A 22,645-nucleotide genomic window follows, 5' to 3' on the forward strand; every position below is an offset into this window, starting at 1 on the left:
ATGCAATCAAAGAGCATATGTAATGAATTTGCCAAAGAGACACTTTTACGATGCACATTAAATGCAATGAAAACCGTGAGAGTTGAAAACCTACAAGAATGAACGCAAGGAATCAAGTTGAGTCTCACACCACTGCTGACTCCTACATTATGCATTTGTCAAATTAAGGGGACAAAATTAGCTATGCAGCAATTGAGGAACTTGATATGAACACATAAATCTGCAAAGGGCCCAAAACTCAATAAGAATGTATTGAGTACCATTGTGAGAAGAGTTACAATTAGAAACATTAAGAGGACACTTATTGCAAAACCTGATGCATGTGTGCAAAGTGCCAGACTTTTCTTGAGATCTTAGCAAATCCATATTGTTTCAAGGCATCCAAAAAGGCCCTGAAATCACACAGACAGAAAAGCAATAGTCTCAATAGAAGAGCACTGGCTTGGTAGTCACAGAGGACGTCTGCCCTGGATCTATCATTTACTTATTGGGTAGCATTAGTCAAGCTACCTTGCCTCTCAGTTCCTTCACCCATAAAAATAAAAATAACAATAGTACTTATTTCCATAAGATTGTAATAAAGATTAAATGAATAGTATGCATGTGCAGTTCTTAGCATGATGCTTCACACATAGAGCTCAATATGTGGCACCTGGGATGTGTATTTCAGTGGTAAAAGCACACACTTTAGTACAAATAAGGCCCCAGCAATCTCTGCTCCAATTTTTTTTTTTTTTTTTTTTTTGTAGAGGTAAGATATTTATTCTTGTTCTTTCAATATAATAATTAAGGCAGAAAAAAAATAAAGTGGTCCAGTCATCACAACTAGTGTCTGAAAGAAGTGTGACTCCCTCAGCACACCAAAACCAGGCAACTATTAGAGGTTCCCAAGTTACAATGGCATTTGTTACTTCTACAATAAAACCTCCATGGGTGGAGATGTGCACATGACATAGTATTGATAATCTAGACATAGCATAAAGATGGAGAAACAAAAGTTTAAATAACTTTCGCAGAATTTGTTACTCATGAATGGAAGGTTGCCAAGAATACACAGTAAGGATATCTTAGAAATTGGAATGTGGGGCACATCTAACATTGTGCTCAAGAGAACACTATTTAAATTGCTACTGGTTGATTTAATTCTTCTTTTTTTTTTTTCTTTGTTTAATTACATCTATTTTTGTTTTTTTTACTTTTTTTTCCCATTTTTTCATTAAAAATCATAAATTTACCTAGGGCAATGTTGTTTGATTCATTCTGTTATTTTTTCCCTTTCCCCCACCCCTCCCACCTCTCTTTTCCCTCTATACAGTCCTTCCTTCCTCCATTCTTACCACCCTCCTTATCCCTAACCCTAAACCTAACCCTAGCCCTAATGCTAACCCCTCCTACCCGCCATTATATGTCCTCATCCGCTTATCTGTGAGATCATTCATCCTTTAGTTTTTTGAGATTGGCTTATCTCACTTAGCATGATACCCTCCAATTTCATCCATTTGCCTACAAATGCCATAATTTTATCATTCTTCATGGTGGAGTAATATTCCATTGTATATATATGCCACAGTTTCGTTATCCATTCATCAACTGAAGGACATCCAGGTTGGTTCCACACTCTGGCTATGGTGAATTGAGCAGCTATGAACATTGATATGGCTGTATCTCTGTAGTATGCTGATTTTAAGTCCTTTGGGTATAGGCCAAGAAGTAGGATAGCTGGGTCAAATGGTGGTTCCATTCCAAGCTTTCTGAGGAATCTCCATACTGCTTTCCAGAGTGGCTGCACTAATTTGCAACCCCACCAGCAATGTATGAGTGTACCTTTTTCCCCACATCCTCTCCAACACCTATTGTTGCTTATGTTCTTGATAATCGCCATTCTAATTGGGGTGAGATGAAATCTTAGGATAGTTTTGATTTGCATTTCTCTTATTACTAGAGATGTTGAACATTTTTTCATATATCTGTTGATTGCTTGTAGATCTTCTTCTGTGAAGTGTCTGTTCATTTCCTTAGACCATTTGTTGATTGGATTATTTGTATTCTTGGTGTAGAGTTTTTTGGGTTCTTTATAGATTCGGGATATTAGCGCTCTATCTGAAGTATGAGTGGCAAAGATATTCTCCCACTCTGTAGGCTCTCTCTTCACATTACTGATAGTTTCCTTTGCTGAGAGAAAGCCTTTTAGTTTGAATCTATCCCAGTTGTTGATTCTTGCTTTTATTTCTTGTGCTGAGTGTCCTGTTAAGGAAGTCTGATCCTAAGCCAACAAGTTGAATATTTGGACCTACTTTTTCTTCCATAAGATGCTGGGTCTCTGGTCTCATGCCAAGATCCTTGATCCATTTTGAGTTGAGTTTTGTGCAGGGTGAGATATAGGGGTTTAATTTCATTCTGTTGCATATGGATTTCCAGTTTTCCCAGCACCATTTGTTGAAGAGGATATCTTTTCTCCATTGCATATTTTTGGCACCTTCATCTAGTATGAGAAAATTGTATTTATTTGGGTTTGTGTCCGTGTCCTCTATTCTGTACCATTGATCTACCTGTCTATTTTGGTATCAATACCATGCCATTTTTGTTACTATTGTTTTGTAATAGAGTTGAAGATCTGGTATTGCAATACCCCCTGCTTCGCTCTTTCTACTGAGGATTGTTTTAGCTATTCTGGTTTTCTTATTCTTCCAGATGAATTTCATAATTGCTCTATATCTGTAAGGTACATCATTAGGATTTTAATTGGAATTGCATTGAATCTATATAGCACTTTTGGTAGTATGGCCATTTTGACAATATTAATTCTGCCTATCCATGAACATGGGAGATCTTTCCATCTTCTAAGGTTTTCTTTAATTTCTTTCTTTAGTGTTCTGTAGTTCTCATTGTAGAGGTCTTTCACCTCTTTTGTGAGATTGATTCCCAAGTATTTTATTTTTTACAATGCTATTGTGAATGGGGTAGTTTTCCTAATTTCTCTTTCTGAAGATTCATCACTTACGTATAAAAATGCCTTGGATTTATGGGCATTGATCTTGTAACCTGCTACTTTACTGAATTCACTTATGAGTTCTAAGAGTTTTCTAGTGGAATTTCCAGGTTCCTCTAAATATATAATCATGTCATCAGCGAACAGGGATAGTTTGAGTTCTTCTTTTCCAATTTGTATCCCTTTAATTTCTTTGGTTTGTCTAATTGCTCTGGCTAGAGTCTCAAGAACAATGTTGAATAGAAGTGGTGAAAGAGGGCATCCCTGCCTTGTTCAGGTTTTTAGGGGGAATGCTTTCAGTTTTTCACCATTTAGAATGATATTGGCCATGGGCTTAGCGTAGATGGCCTTTACAATATTAAGGAATGTTCCCACTATCCCAATTTTTCTAGTGTTTTGAGCATGAAGGGATACTGTATTTTATCGAATGCTTTTTCTGCATCTATTGAAATAATCATGTGATTCTTAACTTTTAGTTTGTTGATATAGTGAATGACATTTATTGATTTCCAGATGTTGAACCAACCTTGCATCCCTGGGATAAAACCCACTTGATCGTGGTGCACTATCTTTTTAATATATTTTTGTATGCGATTTGCTAAAATTTTGTTGAGAATTTTTGCGTCCATGTTCATTAAGGATATTGGTCTGAAATTTTCTTTCCTCGATGTGTCTCTGTCTGGTTTAGGTATCAGGGTGATATTGGCTTCATAGAATGAGTTTGGGAGGGTTCCCTCCTCTTCTATTTTATGGAATACTTTGAGAAATATTGGAATGAGCTCTTCCTTAAAAGTTTTGTAGAACTCGGCTGAGAACCCATCTGGTCCCGGACTTTTCCTTGTTGGTAGGCTTTTGATGACCTCTTCTATTTCATTGCTTGAAATTGATTTATTTAAGTTGTGTGTGTCCTCGCGTTCAGTTTAGGTAATTCATATGTCTCTAGATATTTGTTGATGTGTCGAGGTTTTCTGTTTTGTTGGAGTATAGATTTTCAAAATAGCTTCTAATTATGTTTTGTATTTCACTCGTGTCTGTTGTGATATTTCCTTGTTCATTCTGAATTTTAGTAATTTGGGTTTTCTCCCTCTTTCTCTTTGTTAGTGTGGCTAAGGGTCTATCAATTTTGTTTATTTTTTCAAAGAACCAACTATTTATTTTGTTAATTTTTCTGATTGTTTCTTTTGTTTCAATTTCATTGATTTGGGCTCTGATTTTAACTATTTTCTGTCTTCTACTACCTTTGGTGTTGGTCTGCTCTTCTTTTTCTAGGGCTTTGAGCTGTAATGTTAGGTCATTTATTTGTTGATTTCTACTTCTTTTGTTGAATGCGCCCCATGAAATAAATCTTCCTCTAAGTACTGCTTTCATAGTGTCCCAGAGATTTTGGTATGATGTATCTTTGTTCTCATTTACTTCTAAGAATTTTTTACTTTCCCTCCTGATGTCTCTGTTATCCATTCATCGTATAATAGCGTATTATTTAATCTTCAAGTATTGGAGAAGTTCCTGTTTTTTATTCTGTCGTTTATTTCTAATTTCAGTCCATTATGATCTGATAGAGTACAAGGTAGTATCTCTATCTTCTTGTATTTGCTAACAGTAGCTTTGTGGCATAACGTCGCTGGCTATTTGTGGTTCCATAACACATGGATATTTGTCACCGCCTGCAGCAACAACTTGCATGGGTCTTATGGGTGGTGGACTGGAAACTGAGGCACTTCTATCTTTCTTTTTAGTGCACTGCTTTCTGCTTGTTTATAGAGGACAGAGGAAATGAGGTTTACTTGCTTTGAGAGGAGAGAGAGAGAGACCCCACTTATCAGAGAGAAAGAAACTTTGCTCAAGAGAGAAACTTTGAAAGAAAGACAGGCTTTTCTCCGTTCCGCGATCTGCCTTCCGCCGCTGCCCCTACTCACTGCTGTGCTCTTTCTTCTGGCTTTTTTGCTAATGGCTGCTGTGGCACGTCTTCTTCTCTGGCTACTGCCGCACCACGTGTCTTCTGCCACTGCTTTTCTGGTAATGGCTGCTGTCCGTGTTTTTCCCTCTGGCTGCTTCTAATGACTGCTGTGTCTCTGTCTTGCTCCACCTACGCTTATATCACCTCCAGGACGCGGAGAGCAGGGCCACGCTTATTACACAAAGATTAGGTGAGACGCTCCGAGCAGGCAAGTAGTGCTCGAGAACACATGGGCATACATAGTGTGCGTGGACCAGAAAATCACCTGAGTCTGCTTATGTCAATTAACCTCCTCGCTGCCGATGTGATCAGGCGCCATCCTGGCGCCGCCAACATGGCACAGCCCACAACAGCATAAAACATGGTCTATTTTAGAGAAGGATCCATGTGCTGCTAAGAAGAAAGTGTATTCGTTCTTTGTTGGATGGTATATTCTATATAAGTCAGTTAAGTCTAAATTGTTGATTGTGTTATTGAGATCTATGGTTTCTGTATTCAATTTTTGTTTCGACGATCTATCCAGCAGTGAGAGAGGTGTGTTAAAATCACCTAGTATTATTGTGTTGTGATCTATTTGATTTCTGGAATTGACAAGGATTTGTTTGACGTACATGGATGAACCAATATTCAGGGCATAGATATTTATGATTGTTATGTCTTGCTGATTTATGCTTCCTTTAAGCAGTATGTAATGTCCTTCTTTATCCCTTCTGACTAGTTTTGGCTTGAAGTCCACATAATCTGAAATGAGGATGGATACTCCAGCTTTTTTGCTGTGTCTATGTGCATGGTATGTTTTTTCCCATCCTTGCACCTTTAGTCTATGGGTATCTCTTTCTATGAGATGAATCTCTTCCAGGGAGCATATTGTTGGATTTTTCTTTTTATTCCATTCTGCCAGTCTATGTCTTTTGATTGATGAGTTCAGGCCATTAACATTCACAGTTATTATTGTGATATGATTTGTATTCCTAGTCATTGGACTCATTTTTGTTTTTTGACATGATTTGGTTTCTCCTTTATTTGGCTATTCCTTTAGGCTAGTTCCTCCCGTTGCTGATTTACATCATTGTTTTTCATCTCTTTCTCATGGAATATTTTGCTGAGAATGTTCTGTAATGCTGGCTTTCTTTTTGTAAATTCCTTTAGCTTTTGTTTATCATGGAAGGATCTTATCTCATCGTCAAATCTGAAAGTAAGTTTTGCTGGGTATAAAATTCTTGGTTGGCATCCATTTTCTTTCAGGGCTTGGTAAATGTTGTTCCAGGCCCTTCCAGCTTTTAGGGTCTGGATTGAAAAATCTGTTGATATTCTTATTGGTTTCCCCCTGAATGTAATCTGATTCTTTTCTCTCGCAGCCTTTAAAATTTTGTCTTTATTTTGTATGTTAGGTATTTTCATAATAAAGTGCCTTGGTGTAGGTCTGTTGTAATTTTGTATATTTGGAGTCCTATCAGCCTCTTGTACTAGGATTTCCATTTCATTCTTCAGATTTGGGAAATTTTCTGATATTATTTCATTGAATAGATTGTTCATTCCTTTGGTTTGTTTCTCTAAGCCTTCCTCCAATCCCAATAATTCTTAAATTTGACCTCTTCATGATATCCCATAATTCTTGTAGATTCTGTTCATGATTTCTTACCATCTTTTCTGTTTGGTCAACCTTGTTTTCAAGATTAAATATTTTGTCTTCAATATCTGAGGTTCTGTCTTCCAGGTGATCTATCCTATTGGTTATGCTTTCTGTGGAGTTTATAACTTGGTTTATTGTTTCCTTCATTTCAAGGATTTCTGTTTTTTTTTTTTTTCCAGTATCTCTAACTCTTTATTGAAATGCTCTTTTGCTTCCCGTATTTGCTCTTTTAACTGTTGATTGGTGCGTTCATTTAATGCCTGCATTTGTTCTTTCATCTTCTCATTTGCTTCCCTGATTGTTTTAATTATGTACATTCTGAACTCCCTTTCTGACATTTCTTCTGCTGTGCTGTCATTGGGTTTTATTGATATAGTATCTAGGTTTGTTTCGGACATTTTCTTCCCTCGTTTTCTCATATTGGTCAGATGTCAGTGGGACTCTGTAATATTGTAGATTTCCTCTATTGGTGTATAGTGTCACTGTAGATTTCCAGTGTATCACCTACCAGCCTTCAGTAGCCTGAAGTCTTGGATTAACTTGATAATGTAGTGCTTCCGAAGAACACACTGCCCCTAGCCCGCTACTGGTTCTAGGGAGAGAGACCTGGAGAGGTCTCTTGCTGCCCAATCTTGGTCCCAGAGGCTGCTTGCAGGTCGGAGGTCTCCACTGGCTTGGGGACTTGTAGCTGGCTCTGTGTAGACAGGCTCTCACTGGGTGGTCTGCCCCCGAGAAGCTAGCTTAGAAAGGCGCTTCCCACCGGAGTCTGCTGGGCTGCTTGGGGAAGTCCCTGGCACCCTGTGCTGGTCTCTGAAGCAACCTGCGGGCAGGCTGGAGCTGGCTGCACTGCTTCTGTGCAGAAAGGCTCTCACTGGGGGGCCTGATCCGCAAGGCTGGAGAATCTGGCCCTGTGGGAGGAGCCCACCACCAAAGTGCTCAGAGCTGCCTGGGGGAGACTCTATCTGCCCTGTCCTACTCTAATAAGCCACTGGAATCTGGGCCTGCCGCCCAGCTGAGCTTCACTGGGTGGGGGAGACTCACCCCGTGATTCTATTTTAGTCCGAGTCTCTCAATGCCTCCCCTTCTTGAATCCTGGGTTCTGGAGTGACTGGAGATGCAGTCACCCTCTAGTCTGCCATCTTGGATCGCCCCATGGAAAAAGCCTGCAGCTGGAGGGGGGCAAGGCTGCCTGGAGAGGTCTCTGGCTGCCCAGCCCTGGTCCCAGAAGCTGCTTGCGTGTCGGAGGTCTCCGCTGGCTTGGGGACTTGTGGCTGGCTCTGCCTCGAAAGGCTCTCACTGAGCAGTCTGCCCGAGAGGCTAGCCTAGAGAGGCACTTCCCGCCAGAGGGAGCTGGGCTGCTTGGGGAAGTCCCTTGCGCCCTGTGCTGCTCTCTGAAGCAACCTGCGAGCAGGCGGGAGCTGGCAGCGGGGCCTCTTTGCGTCCAATCACAGAAGCCAGGAGAATGGTGGTGGGAGGTGAAAGGTTAAGGTGCTATTTGGCGGCCATTTCTCCTGAAGCGCAGTGGTTTGGGCCCTTGGGTAGCTGCTCCAGTCAGGAGGGACAGGCTACAGCTGGGTCGGCAGCGAGTAGCCAGCAGCATTCGCCCTATTCGTGATGGTAAGGAGAAAGAGAACTGCCCAAGAGGGGGTGAGGGAGGGTGATCAGCCTCGCTGGGCCTGGTGGTTGCTTTGCGAATTTCCCATTCATCTGCCTGAGGCGCTGCGCTGGGGTCACCTGCCCTTTCTCCCCTCTGCTCCAAATTAAATAAATACATAGCACCTACCCTTATTAGATTACTTTGTTGTTTATTTTTTACAATTGAAGAAACATGCCATTAGAGAAATCAGTATGGTGATGGGATTTTTCTAGATCCATTTAATATTCTGTAGTACTAAAATATTTAAGATACACTTGAGCTAATGTACGACTATTTTGGTGATGTAAATTCATTAAGGATTTCATCAAGAGATTAATAGTAAGAGTCTAAATTATCTGTTTCAGTTGGACAGGAAGAATAAATTCTGAAAACTTACTATACAACGGTACAGTAAATGTAGAAAATAATCTATACTTAAAAGTTGCTAAGAAATTGATCATAGGTTTTCTCACCAAAAAATGTAAGTATGTGAAGTAATGAATATATTAATGAATATATTAATTAGCTTTATTTAATCATTTCACAATGTATTTTATGTATCAAAACATCACATTGTACTCATTAAGTATACATAATCTTTATTTTCCAGTTAATTAAATAAGTATTAATTATACCTTAATAAAATAAATATGCTCATTAAAGAAAATATTGTTTTTTACTTCTGTAGCCTAATAATGGGACCCTGTACAAATTAAGAGCTTAGTAAATTTTGGTGAATTTTATCTCAAATAAATCCTATTTTGTGGACACTCTAAGGAATAGAAAATTTTATAAATATTTATGAGGAAGCTATGCACAGGCTACTGCGAGACATATCTTAGTTATTTCCTCACTCTCACACCCAGTCAGTTTCCAGCTCCCGCATTTTCAGACTCCACCGGTTGTTCTCCAAGTCCACTGCCACTTTTTGTTTCAGGCAGCCACCTAGGTCTCTATGATAGCCTCTTCACCTGGTCTTCCCTTCTTTTCTTGTCTGTCTCATATCAATTTTATACATGGCGGCTGCTGGGATAGTTCAAAATGAATGTGTCCTATCTTCTTAAACCCCTTGAGGGGCAGGTATTGAAAGAATGGACATTTTTTTAAGCTGTCTGAGGTCACCCTCCCAGTTATCTTAACTCCCTAAGGTCACCCTCCCAGTCATCTCAACTCCCTAAGGTCACCCTCCCAGGAATGGGAACAAAGCCCTTAAAGCTGTTCCAGGAAACAGCCCCAAACAGAGAATAAAAGGGTAAATTGAGCCAGATAGCTAGATAGTGCTCAAACAGTAGGATTACCAGAAACTATTGACCAGAATCTACGCCCTGTTGTAAAACATTGTGAAACATGTTGTATGTTATCAGCAAACCCAGACCCCCTTTGAAATTTCCCGGCAGCTTTGTCCCCCTTTTCCCTTTCATGTGCGACCCCTCGCGATGTGTGGTTTCTGCCTTTATAAACCTACAAGATTTTCTGCTAGGGACTCGACTCCTTGAGTTGGGTCCCAGCGCGCTGGAATAAACACCTCTTGCGGTTTGCATCAAGTGACGCCTCCTGCGGTTGATTGGGGTTGCCGTCCATCCATGGGACAGAGTTGGGGTTTCCTTTTTGGGGGCCTTACAGTATTTTCTTCAGATAAAGTTCCAAAATTATAAGCAGGGCATCTGGAGACTTTCTGGAAAGTTGCTCTGTATTTATATCATCTGTATTGCCTTTCCACGTCCATGCCCTGTCTCAAAGACATGTTACACACCTGTCAGAATAAACTGCTTTAATTCCTCAAACCTGCAGCTAGTGAACTAGAACGGAGTCAACAGAAATGACGTCAGAGAGATCATGGGAGGAGTGCAGATCATTTTGGACCCAGGAGGCATTATAAGGTTTCAGGTATTCCATTACATAAGAAGACAAGTCAAAGGAGGTTTTGAGGAAAGTACATAAAAGAAGCATCTAAACTGACCTAAGTAGTAACCGTGGAGCACAAAGCAGCTACAGAAGCAGGGAGACCTGTTGGGTAACTGCAATATCCATGATGTGAGATGATGATGACAGACCAGATTTCCAAATAGCAAGGATTGGTCAGATTTTGAAGCTAGCATGGACAAAATTTACCTCTAGATGAGGTGTGACATGAGAGATGAAAATCAACATGCCTCCAAGTTTTTTGATCTGAAAGAGGATGGAATTCCATTACTAATATGGGGAATCTGAAAACAACAGAAAAACCAGGACAGAAGCATACCAGGTAAATGACTTATCTAACAATCATTCAAGTAATGGTATCAATTCAGCAGTTGCACAAACAAAACTGCAGTTTGGTGGAAGATTCAGGATAGAGACATTTATTAGTGTCATCAGTAATCCTGGAAGAAGTTGCATAGGGCATAGTAGAAACAGAAAGAGATGAAACCCAGAAAGGGAGCCCTTATTTGGGAAGATGCAGAGAAACTAGAAGGTCAGGGTAGATGAAATGAATAGAAAGAGGCATGGAAAAGCTTAAGGAAGAATTCCTCTAAGTAGAAGACATTGAGTATTGCTTGGAATGAAGTTGGCAAGTCAAGTAGGATGAAGGCTAGACAACCATTTAACTAGGCCACGGGAGGTCATGTGATGTTATATGAGCTGTTTCAGTGGATATGTAGGGCCAAAACCCAATTAGATCAGGTTCAGAAAAGAGCAGAATGAGACAAAGTGGAGATAATGAATATTGACCATTTTTCGGTTGAAATTTTCTGTAAAGAGTCAGAGAGATAAAAGCATAGCTGGAGGAAAATGTGAATTGAAGGGGATTAATAAAAATATTTGTGTGCTAATGTTTATGAATGAGTGAATATTCTGTACCAGCAGTGTGCCATTTACAACATTTACCAAGGAGATTTCTATTGATACTGCTGGTTATCGGTAAGGAGTTCTGCTTCCTCAAATGTTGAAGTCTGAACAGTAGAGAAGCATGCTGAGGCAAGCATACAGAGCAGGTTTTATTTAAAGGTAGTAACAAACTTCTCCCGGGAAGGAGAAGGGGTCCATGGCTAGTATTTTGGTATCCAAAGAAGTGAGAGCGCCCTGCCTCTTTTATAGACTGAAGTCGCCTTTGTTCTCCTGCTCTCTCCCAGCCCCCTTCCTGCCTACTTGACTAGGCTCAGGAAATGCCCACAGGATGAGCAAAAGGTGGGTAGCAGATGGGCAGCGGGAAGGGCCAATGAAGTAAGTCAGGCAGGTAGGGGCCCAGGGCGCATTCATTAGCAATTCCCTGTCTGCAGCCCATTGTGAGGGATAGTATAGGCAGGTAACCTTGGTGATCAAAGGACTCTGGAGACACTGACATTACAATCTCCTTGGGCCTCCCAGCTTCCCAGATCCAAAGTGGCCTCCGTTTCCTCCAGTCCACCCATCACCTATCTGTCCTAACCTCCCGTCTTTAATTATGGCTTCACTGTTATCCCACAATTGTGGTATTATTTGGAAAACAATGAAAAAAATAAACAACTACTACTACGACAAAGACCACAGACTTTGAACTATTTCAAAGATACTTATCCATTTTATTAATACAAGGATTAAATAGTTCACTTTCAATATCAAGGTAATATACTCACAGATTTCATTTATATTACCATTTCTTTTTGATACTGACGGAAGAATAGAAATGATGTGCTTCATTTTTTGTCTTTCATGGTGAATTTTTATCATCTAGATCAATGACTTGGGAGAGAAAGAGATCAAGGGGCAAGGAGAATAGAGACATGAATAATCACTTGCCTTGGTTTTTACGCCTTACTTTTTTCAAGCACTTTCTTAATGTTAGCATTTTAACATGAAGACCAGTAGCAGTATCTTTCCAAGAGCACACACACTTTCTCCTCTAGGAAGGAGGGTAGGGAACATGAAAGTGAAGTCAGAATTAAGGACAGGCAGTTAGTGTAGAAATAGGGAATCGGGTCAAATAAAGGAAATGAAGTCATGAAAGCCATCTGCCTCTGGAAGTTGGAGACTGCCCCTGGGAGAATGGAATGTCAAGGACCTCGGAGCCCATTGATTACCAAATTTACCTGTCTTTATCAAGGACTGCAAGCATGGAGCTGCTAATCAATGCCCCCTGGGCCCTTACCTGCCTGAATCACCTTGGCCCTCCCGCTGCCCATGGCTTTTCACTTAATGCAAAACCAGGCCTGTCACTTAGGCAGGAAGGAGAGATAAGGGGGAAAAGAACTGGAGAACAAAAGAGACCTTAACCTACAAAAGATGTAGTGCGCTCACTTCTGGGGACTTTAGAACATCAGCCATGGCCCCTTTCTCCCTCCTGGGAAAAGTCTGCATTATTACCTTTAAATAAAACCTGCTTAATATGGTTGCCTTGGCGTGCTTCTCTAAAGTTCAAACTTCAACATTAGAGGGAGCAGAACTCGTCACCGGTAAACGGCGGTATCAAAAGGACATCTGGTCCTGGGAATAACTCAGCTACAAGGATGACAGAATGGCCAGCCATAACCCAGTGGAGCAATTCCACCCCAAGACCCTGCTCCTTGCTCCCCACTTGACGGGTGCCTTCCAAACACTGTTTCCGATTTCCCCAAAAACCTAATTGTATATTATTATCCTTATATAAATATAACAAATGTGATACTTTAGAGAAAGAGAAACTTGATTATCACCTCAGTTTAGTAAGCTACAGAGCTGAGATTCAAACCTTAGGACTATTAGTTCTAGGACCTCTTTCCAAATGCTGCTTCTCTGTACCTGATTTTCAGAAATAGGTTTAGTGTATATATATATATATATATATATATATATATATATAATTCTAAAATGAGCTTGCTCTTCATATTTTTTTACTATTCATATTCCCTTAAAATTATTCTACTGTTATTTCAAATAAATATTAAGCCCTATGCCAGCCTCTAATAAGTATCTAACCTCATAGAGCCTGGAAAAGTATAGACCGAAGACAATTCTGCCTCACTCTTGTCCCATTAAAAAACTGTGATGCCTAGAAAAGTAAATATTAGAATTCTTATTGGAATGCAGTATACTCTAACTAGTCTGAATTTTTCTTTCTTACATAACTGTTTTCTGAGAAAATGTAAATGTTAAGTGTTAACAAGCATCACATTACTTGTGACAATAAAAGGCATTTTTTGATATCTTTGATGACAATGAGAGAAGTCGCGAAGTGGGAGAAGGAAGGTCTGAGGGAGTCTTTTATAGGCACATAAAAGTTAAATGACAGAGCCCTTTATAATCCTGCCAAAATGTAAATTCTTGAGTCTATTAAGGACTGAAAGCTTCGTCTGTATAAAACTGACAAAATACATCAGACTTTAATTGGCAAGAGAATGATAATGGAAAGGAGATGTGGCTTAATTGGAGTTCTCTCCCTGAAAAGACAGAATTTAGTAGTGTCATTTTAATTATTTCTAGCCATTAATCCTGCAATCATCTATTACTTTCTCCATATATTACCCCAGGAAGCACTCACTGCTTTAAATTCCTTGATATTTAAAAAGCAAATGCCCAGTGAAAACAAAAACATCCAGACTAGATTCATTGCTTTAGTAACCACTCAGGAGAGCCATAAACTGACTTTTAAATCATGAATGTTCAGGATGAGGAATATGTCCAATTCAATTATTGACAATAAGCATTCTTGATGCAGATATCCTTTTAATCATTACTCACATCTGTTGCATTAATTAAGTACTTAATGTAATACTTATGATGCTTTCCTTTAATATGAGTCTTTGATTTTTCCTATATTGCTTTTATACAACTGGATAAATACATCACTAAAAGCACACTCCAAGAGTGGACTCCTATGGCAATTGCTATAATGGACAGTCTTGCCCAAAATGAATAATTCTAAGAGAAAGACATAGTCTTAAACTATCTCTGAACCATTTTAAGTATGTTTTTTTTTTTTTTTTGCTTTTTAAAGGAAGCATAATTCACTCATTCAATAGATAATTTTATATTACTTTTTATTGCATAGGATATGTAAAATTCCAATGCTCATTAAACTGAATAAATCACTAATCTGCACTGAAATCTATACATCTTTCTAATCTTAAAAACCCCCATTGCCACCATTAGGGGAAGCAGTATAGAGATTCCTCAGAAAACTTGGAATGGAATCACCATTTTACCCAGTTGTCCCACTCCTTGGTTTATACCCAACGGACTTAAAATCAGCATACTACAGTGACCCAGCCACATCAATATTTATAGTAGCTCAATTCACAATAGCTAAACTATAGAACCAACTTAGATGCCCTACAACAGATAAATGGATAAATAAAATGTGGTACATATACCTGATGGAATATTATTCAGCCTTGAAGAAGAATGAAATTATGGCATTTTTTGGGTAAATGGATGGAGTTGGAGAATATCATGCTAAGTGAAATAAGCCAAACCAAAAAAGCCAAAGTCCAAATGTTTTCTCTGATATGTGGGTGCTATTTCACAAAAGGGGGATAAGAAGAATAGAGTAACTTTTTATTAGTTTATATTAGGTAAAAGATAGTGAAGGGATGGGAAGAGATATTGGGGTAGGAATGATAGAGTGAAACAGACATTATTACTTCATATACATGTATGACTGCATGACCAATCTGATCCCACAATATGTATAATCAGAAAAATGAGAGATTACACTCCATTTATATATGGTCTATCAAAATGTATAAATGCATTATATTGTCATGTACAACAAATTAGAACAAATATATTTTTTTTAAAATAAAGAACCCCATTCTAAGTTGGGTTTGTGGCTAAGTAGTAGAGCCCTTGCCTAGCATATTTGAGGCCCTGGTTCTATCCTCAGCAGTACATTAAAAAAAGATAAAAAAGAAAGTAAAGGTATTGTGTCCAACCACAATTTAAAAATATATATTAAAAAAGAACTCCAATTTCATGGTGGAATCAAAACCCACAAAAGAAAAATATTAACATTTTCTTGACTATAGTGGAACCCAGGCAATCTATTCTTATAACTGAAAAATTCTAGGTGCTTCATAATTGGACTTTAGATACAAAATACAAAATTAAATTTCTCCAAGTTGTTGCATATGCCAGAGTGCCCCAGAACCTCTCTGCTCCAAGGTGGACAAAGCTGCCCTCCAAGCTCCCCAGACCAAGGAGACACTTTCCTAAGGTGGATGCTACTGTTGCTAATGCTACCTCTTAGGAAAAAAAGTATATATATATATATTTTTTTTTCAAATATATATATATATATTTGAAAGCCAAATAACCTTTATGTGATTCAGCTCAGGTTTTGAAGATTTCCCATCTTTTCCTATGGCCCACAACACCAAGAATCACAAATTCCCTACTATTGTTTTTTAAAATAGTTATGTAGGCAAATTATAAACCTGGTCTATAAATACATGTGAGTGTTCAGTAAGGCTTCAAACTAGAACAGACTATGAAAGCTATACTTCCTTCAAGCAAAACAAACACCTCAACATCTGTATCGGTAGTAGTTAGGTAACAACCATCCAGAGAGCAGAATCAGGGGTCTTAGACCTAGGTAGGGGGACTTTCATGCTTGTCTAGTGAATTTCAGGAATGCTGGGTGACAGTGACTTTGAGTTTTCCTGCTGTCTTTCTTCCTGAACAAAAATGTTTATTTGTTCTTATTCAGTCACTGTTACACCACTGTATATGGGTGGAGATGTGGTAGACAATTTGTTATTTTAGACCATAAGTCAATTATGGTCTTACACTGTAAATCATCTGAAGGTTCTGCATCTGAGCAAGATGAGGAATTAAATGGGACTTAAGTTGTCTCGCTTAGGAAAAGGATGTCTTCAAAGTGACAGAGGGATAGTGATAAATATACTTGGTGGTTGGAAAATAATAAATGAACAACACTCACAATGGTTTCTAATAAACAGTACATTTTCAACTTACATATTTCTAACAATTATTATAGCTTTTTAAAAAAAAATCATTCAGCAAATATCCTGACTCTGTCAATCTGAGCGTGATGGTGCACACCTGAAATTCTAGCAATTCAGGAGGCAGGAGATCACAAGTTTGAGGCCAGCTTCAGCAACTTGACAAGACCCTGTCTCAGATTTTTTAAAAAAGGGTGTGGGGTGCTGAGCAGGGGCCTGGGAGGTAGCTTAGCTTAGGGGTGAAGCACCTCTGAATTCAACTTCCAGTATCAGTATCACCCTCAAAAAAAAAAAGAAAGAAACCCAATTATGTTGGTCTAATATGGATGTGATACTTGTTCTATATATAATTTTTTAAATAGTTTCTCTGATTTTAATCAGTTTTTAATGCACTAATATCATGATAATGAAATCTTGGACCTGAAAAAGATATTAGATGTCATCATCTCAAATTTCTTCATTTTTAAGGCCTAGGGACATGCTCAAAGACAAATAGAAAACATAAAACATTACAGAGATGTGTGGAATATAGGCATGTATGCCAGATGAACACATCTGGAATATACACTATAGTGAGCTTGCTTAATGTTTTCTTTGATAAGTCTCTGATGTTTTGTAAAATATTTGGTATAAAAATCTGGCAGTATAAAACATTTCCAAAAACTGGATTATCCATTAGTTCTCTTTTGTAATTCATATTTTATTTGTAAATTGACAAATCATATAATTTATATATTTATGAGGTACAAAGCAATGTTATGATCTATGAATACAAGGTATAATAAGTAAATAAAAATAAAATGATATATTTGTCATTGAAAATACTTATATTTTAGGGTGAGAAAAATTTCAAATTACTCTCAGTAATTTTAAAATGTACAATACAGTATTATTTACTATATTTACTGTGCTGTGCAGTAGATCTCAGGAAACAACTTATTCCTCCTCTCTAATTGAGACTTTGTACACTTTGACCATCATCGTCACAGTGCCTCACTTCTCCAACTTTGCTAATCACCATTCTATTTGGTATTTTTTTTTCAGTTCCATTGTTTTAGATTTCACATATAATGAGAACACGTGGTGTTTGTCTTTTTGTGCTTGATTTATTTCACTATGCATACTGTTCTCCAGTTCCATACCTATTTTCACAAATGACAAAAAAATTTTCTTTCATTTTGAAAATTTTTACTCCAATAAAATAGAAAATCTTGAAGACATTGATGAATTTCTAGAGACATCGATATACCCAAGCTGAACCAGGATATGCACAATTTAAATCAATCAGTTTCAAGCAATGAAATAGACGATGTCATCAAAAGTGTACCAACCAAAAAAAAAGCCCAGGACCAGACAGTGTCTCAGGTGAGTTCCAAGAGAACGTCAGAGAAGAATTAACACCAATATTTCTTAAATTATTCCATGAAATAGAAAAGGAGGGAACCCTTCCAAACTTGTTCTATGAGGCTTGTATCACCCTCATACCAAACCTGGACAAAGACACATCAAGGAAAGAAAACTTCAGACCAGTATCTCTGATGAACATAGACGCAAAAATTCTCAGTAATATTCTAGCAAATTACATACAAAAACATATTAAAAGGATAGTGCATGATGATCAAGTGGGGTTTATCCCAGGGATGTAAGGTTGGTTCAACATATGGAAATCAATAAACGTAATTCATCACATCAATAGACTTAAAGATAAAAATCATATACTCATCTCAATAGATAGAGAAAAAGAACTTGACAAAATGCAGGATTCCTTCATATTCAAAACACTAGAAAAACTAAGGATAGTAGAAATATATCTCAACATTGTAAAAGCTACTACACTAATTAGGCCCAGGGCCAACATCATTCTAAATGGAGACAAACAAAACATTCCCTCTAAAAACTGGAACAAAACAGGGATGCCCTCTTTTACCACTTCTATTCAAAATAGTCCTGGAAATTCTATCCAGAGCAATTAGGCAGAAGAAAGAAATTAAAGGGATACAAATAGGAAAAGAACTTGAACTATCACTATTTGCCAGTGAAATGATTTTATATTTAAAAGATCCAAAAATTTCAGCAGAAAACTTCTAGAACTTATAAATAAATTCAGCAAAGTAGCAGGATATAAAACCAACACCCATAAATCAAATGCATTTCTATACATCAGTGATGAATCCTCTAAAAGAGAAATAGGAAAACTACCCCATTCTCAAAAGCCTCAAAAATATAAAATACTTGGGAATTAATCTAATAAAAGAGGTGAAAGACCTCTAACAATGAAAATCACAGAACACTAAAGAAAGAAATTGAGGGGCTGGGTCTGTGGCTCAGTGGCAGAGTACTTGCCTACCATGTGTGAGACACTGGGTTCGATCCTTAGCACCATGTACAAAAATAAGCAAATAAAATAAAGGCATGCTGTCCATCTATAACTACAAAAAATAATTAAAAAAAAAAAGAAATTGAAGAAGACCTTAGAAGATGGAAAGATCTCTCATGTTCTTGCATAGGCTGTATTAATATTGTCAAAATGGCCCTACTACCAAAATCATTATACAGTTTTAATGCAATTCCCTTTAAAATCCCAATGTCATTCTTCATAGAAACAGAAAAAGCAGTCATAAAATTCATTTGAAAAAATAAGAGACCCAGAACAGCCAAAGTAATCTTCAGCAAGAAGAGTGAAGCAGGAGGGATCGCAATACCAGAACTTAAACTATACTACAGAGAAGTAGTAACAAAAACAGCATGGTATTTGCACCAAAATAGACATGTAGACAAATGATACAGAATAGAAGATACAGAGACGAACCCATATAAATATGGTTATCTCATAAGAGACAAGGCACCAAAAACAGACATTGGAGAAAAGATAGCCTTTTCAACAAATGGTGTTGGGAAAACTGGAAATCCATAGCAAAATGAAATTAAATCCCTATCTCTCACCCTGTACAAAACTCAACTCAAAGTGGATCAAGGACCTAGAAATTCGACCAGAGACCCTGGGCCTAATAAAAAAAAAAGGAGGTTCAATCAAATCTTCATCATGTAGACTTAGGACATGACTCTAATATACACTTCCTAAAGCACAAGAAGCAAAATTAAATAAATGTGATGGATACAAACTAAAAAGCTTCTTCTCAGCAAAGAAAACAATCAATTGCCAGGATACATAAAGAACTCAAAAATATTAACACCAAGAAACCAAATAACACAATCAATAAATGGGCTAAGGAACTGAAGAGACACTTCACAGAGGAAGATATGCAATCAATCAACAAATATATGAAAAAATGTTCAACATCTCTAGCAATTAAAGAAATGTAAATTAAAACTACACTGAGATTCCATCTTGCTCTAACCGGATTGGCAATTATCAAGAATACAAACAATAATAAGTATTGGCGAGGTTGTGGGGGAAAAGGAACACTTGCTCGTGGGCTGCAAATTGGTGCAACCATTTGGAAAGCAGTATGGAGATTTCTCAGAAAATCTGAAATGGAACCACCATTTGACCTAGCTATTCCCCTCCTTGGTCTATATACCCAAAGAACTTAAAATCAGCATATTACAGTGATACAGCCACATCAGTGTTTATAGCAGCTCAACTAACCATAGGTAAAATATGGAACCAACCTAGAGTTCCTTCAAGAGACAAATGGATAAAGAAAATATGGTACATATGCACAATGAAATATTACTCAGCCACAAAGAAAAATGAAATTATGGCATTTTCAAGTAAATGGATAGAGTTGGAGAATATAATGCTAAGTATAATAAGCCAATTCCAAAAAACCAAAGGCCAAATGTTTTCTCTGATATGTGGATGCTGAGTCATATCGCAGGGATGGGGGATCTATGGAAGAATGGAGGAACTTTGTATTAGACAGAGGGGAGTGAGGGGAGGGGAGAGAGTGGGGGGTGGGAAGGATGGTGGAATGAGATGGCTATCATTACCCTACATACATGTATGATTGCACAAACCATGTGACTCTGCATCGTGTATAGCCAGAGAAATGAAAAGTTGTGCTCCATTTGTATACAATAAATTGAAATGCATTCTGCTGTCATGTATAACTAATTAGAACAAATAAAAAATTTGAAAAAATTGAAAAAAAGACTGAATAGTATTCCATTGTGACTATATATATTTTCTTTATCCATTCTCTTGTTGGTAGACACTGGGGTTGATTCCAAAACTTATCTATAACAGTGCAAAAATGAATATTGGAATGCAGATAGCTCTTTGACACATTACTTTTAAATATTCAGAAGTAGGAATGTTAGGTCATATGGAAATTATAATTTTGTTTTACTTTAACTGTTGGAGATTGAATTCTGGGCCATATACTATGTTACCACGCTTCATCTTTAGTTCTACTATCTATTTATTTATTTATTTTTAAGACAGAGTCTTGCTAAGTTGCTGAGGCTGGCATAAATTTGACATACTCCTTTCTCAGTCTCCCCAAGTAGCTTTGATTACAGGTTGTGTCAAAACACCCTACATGATTTTAGTTTCTTGAGTAACCTCTATAAGGATTTTAACAATGGCTGTTGTAATTTATGTTCCCACCAACACTGTGAAAGCTTTCCCTTTTTTCCCTCATCTTTACCAGCATTTGTTACGTTTCATCTTTATGAATACAGACATGCTGACAGGTTTGAGGTGACATTGCATTGTAATTTAAATTTGCATTTCTTGAATGATTGTTGAGCTTCTTTTCATATATATGTTGATTATCTCTTTTGAGAAATGTCTTCATTTTCCTTGCCTGATTTTTCTTTTCTTTTTCTTTTTCTTTGTCATTTTTAGTTATACATGACAGTAGAATTTATTTTGATATATTTATACAAACATGGAATGTATCTTATTCTGTTTCAGGTCCTAGTCTCGTGAATATATATCCTTGCCCAATTTTTAATCAGATTATTTATTTTATTCCTGTAGAGTTTTTTGAGTTCTTTATATATTTTGGATGTTCTCAACACCATTTACTGAAAATACTGGCCTTTTCCCATTGTGTTTGCTGCAAATCGATTGAATGTGCGTGTGTGAGCTCATTTCTGGTTCTCTACTCTGTTCCATTGATTTATGGGCCTGTTTGATCATGTAGTTTTCATTGCTATCACTTCACAGTATGGTTTATTACCAAGTAGTGTGATGACTTCAGATTTTTTCTTTTTACTCATGATTTTTTTTGCCTATATCTATGAGAAATTACATTGGAATTTTGACAGATATTGCATTAAATCTGTCAGTTACTTTGGATTATATGGACAGTTTAGCAATATTAAAACTTCCAATCCATGAGCACATGTTATCTTTCCATTTGTTTCTCTCTTTATATTAACTTATAGTTTTCCACATATGCAATTCTTTGCTTTCATATTTGTGACAATATTGTCCATAATACTTTATAATACTTTTTTTAATGACCCAGACTAGCTTATGAACATTAGAAATAAAAAGAAATAAAAAAATTTTCCATCTTCTCCTTCCACTTCATTTCTCAGATATCACCATTATACTATGTTTGGTGTGCTTTTTTCCAGACATTTTTCTGTGCTCTTTATTGCCTTTGAATACCTTCTCTAAACCAGGATATGTTTTACATATAAGAAAAAACTAAGGAAATGTTAGATAATTCATATTAGCATTATATTTTTGTAGCTCAATTGTCTTTAAGTTTCAATAATTTTTCATCTTTTCACTGCAGCATAGATAAAATAGTTAAATTGATCAGGGGAGAGTGTGGTCCTGAAGAAGGACTGGAAAACATGTATCATGTACATATCCACATAACTAAAAGTGGATGTATCTTACAAAGTGAGAGCCATTATAATAACCATCATTTTATAAATCAATAATGTGCTTATGAAAGGAACATGTTTATAATCACTCCAATGCACTTCATCAGACATTATAAAACACTTAACTGCTCTGATAGTACCAGGAAAATGTTCAAGAAGAAAATCGAGTATGAAGGAGTACCCATGCCTGTGAAATGAAATTACCAGCATAAACTTCATGATTAAAAGAAGAAATACTGTGTGAAAGCAGAGGAGCATAAAATAGATTATTTTTTGGCCTAAAAAGTTCATTGTCAATAAAATAGTAAACTGGAATTGGCAGTCATTTTTTAGGTTTCAAATTTCTTGAGCAAGAAGAAGCTGGACCTCTGGAACACCTTGAAATGTGCCAAGTCATGAGTGCTTGAAGAACAGAAAGGAAACTTCATACTTTGCCTTTATTTTAGCAAAGGGAAGAAAATTACATTTGAAGCTCAAGGTAGATCTCACTTTTAAGTGCATACATGTGAACATATGTAGCAATGTACTGACAAACAATAAGGACATGTTTTGAGAGACACATCAGTAGGCAATATCATTGTTGTGTGAACATGATTGAGTTTATTTACACTAAGATGACTAGGATGTCACTGCTTGATACAATTTTTGTGGGGACAGTTCCATGACTACATAAGCCTCACATATTTGCTTTTAGTGAAATGCAATCTCCATCAACTATTTT

The sequence above is a fragment of the Sciurus vulgaris genome, assembly GCF_902686455.1.
Source record: "Sciurus vulgaris genome assembly, chromosome: 6".
In the NCBI taxonomy this organism is placed as follows: domain Eukaryota; kingdom Metazoa; phylum Chordata; class Mammalia; order Rodentia; family Sciuridae; genus Sciurus; species Sciurus vulgaris.